The following is a 2,110-nucleotide window of genomic DNA, read 5'->3' as shown; positions in this document are numbered from 1 at the left end:
GGACATTTCCACCTCTCCCAGAGAACCATTTTCTGATGAGACAAACTGAAATGCTGGAMTCAGTCTCTCTCCACTGTTTAGGGAGGCATCACTGGTGATAATTTCAGGCTACTTCAGTGGACATTTCCCAGGGGTGACCCTGCTGCCTTTCTGGAGATGTCAGCCCTGGGGCCCCGGGAACATCTTGAGGGTGAACAGGGCACAGAGAAAGTCATGTCTTTGCTGGGCCTCTGCTCCAGACCTGGGCCTGGCTCCTGGGACTGTGGGACCCATGGCAACCCGGCAGGCACTGCAGAGAGAGAGCTCCATCCAGGTGCAGCTCCTCTTAAAGGAGCAGCAAGACTCAGGGCACTGCCTGCAGGTGCCAGGATGAGACGAGCAGCTCAGAAGTCAAAGACAGTTGGGAACGGGAGGACGTCAGAGCTCACTGCGGGGAGAAATCTTCACAGCCCTTGACACAGTAAGTCTCTGGCTGCAGGGCAACACAACTGTGGTTCCCGGAGGGTTCTTCTGAGGCTGGCACCTTCCACAGCTGATAGGGTCTGTCAGGGTGGCTTTTCCAGCTTCTCCTGTTTGGAGCAGGTGGTGCTTTCAAGCAGGGATTAGCTTCCACACCATCACAGGGACAGGGCATCATGGCTACCTTCTCCCAGGGATGGTGCAGGGGTGTGAAGSCAGGGAGTGCACCCAGGTCTGCCCAATGCTGCATTTCAGAGCAGTGTCCCTGTGCCCCAGGGTGCTGTGTGCCTGGAGCAGTGACTCTGCTGCCTGCAAGGGTCAGCACTCAGCCTGCCCARGGAACTCCCCATGGTGCTGCAGGGAGGAGCTCTGGGTGGGAGGACTGACCCCTGGCAGGGTGGGTTCATTCTCCCNGGCCCCAGACATAAGAAGGAAACTTCAAAAATTAGAAGGGGCAGATTCAAGAGATCTGGGGAAAATGTTAGAAGTGGCCTGGAGAGCTTTTAATAATAGGGAAAAGGAGAGAGAAATGCGACATGTTCGAAGGGAGTACCTAAGAGAAGGGAGAGTGATTGCTGCTTTCACCCGGGCTCCTGAAAGAGCCTATGAAGAAAGGGAAGGCACAAGGGGGGGGTTACTGAGATGTGAGAAGAGGTAAGGGAAGGGGAAAGTTACCTCCTTTTGTGCACCCCCAACTTGCAGAAGATCAGTGTGCAATCTGCCAAGAAAGGAGGCATTGGCAGAGGGAATGTCCTCAGGCTGGAAATTTAGACCCAGCCTTGCGAGCCATCAAGCTCATGACATTAAATGATGAATCCTGAAGGGGACTGGGGGAATCATCCCCAGCTGAACCCCTGGTTATACTGAGGCTGGGAAATGATGAAGTAGAATTTTTAGTTGCTACAGGAGCCACTTACTCTGTACTTAATACTTGTAAAAGAAACTTTAGCCATGAAACTGTAAGCATTGTTGGTGCTACAGGGAAACAAGAAAATCGGCCCTTTTTGCAGCCTTTAAAATTTAAATTGGGGAAACAATGGGTGACTCATGAATTTTTATATATGCCTGAATGTCTGATGCCCTTGATGGGTAGGGATTTAGAGGATAAGTTAAACGCACAGATAATCTTTAAAAATGGAGAGGTGCAACTACAAATACCTGAAGCAAAAGCTGTGGAAGTGAGAATTTTTATGTTTCAGAGCAYGCAGAAACCAAAGGAAGAGATTCCTGCCAAAGTAGAGGATGCAGTAAAACCAGTTGTATGGGCTAGCAGAATTCCAGGTCGGTCTAAATTGGCGAAACTGGTGAAAGTTGTTCTAAAATCTGGAACTAAACCGGTAAGACAAAAACAGTATCCTATTAAGTAGGAGGCTAGAAAAGGGTTGGAAGAATTAATAACTAAATTTTTGAATTATGGATTATTGATAGAATGTGAATCAGAATATAACACCCCAATATTACCAATAAAAAAACAAAATGGCAAGGAATATAGGTTGGTTCAGGATTTAAGAGCCGTGAATCAGATTGTTCAAGATACTCACCCGGTAGTGGCTAACCCATATACCTTGCTGACATCCCTAAAGGAGAGCCATAAATGGTTTACTGTGCTTGACCTCAGGGATGCCTTTTCCTGCATACCTCTAGACAAAGA

This window comes from Apteryx rowi, unplaced genomic scaffold, assembly GCF_003343035.1.
Source record: "Apteryx rowi isolate R43461 unplaced genomic scaffold, aptRow1 scaffold_1457, whole genome shotgun sequence".
Taxonomy (NCBI): domain Eukaryota; kingdom Metazoa; phylum Chordata; class Aves; order Apterygiformes; family Apterygidae; genus Apteryx; species Apteryx rowi.
This window is presented reverse-complemented; position numbering follows the sequence as displayed.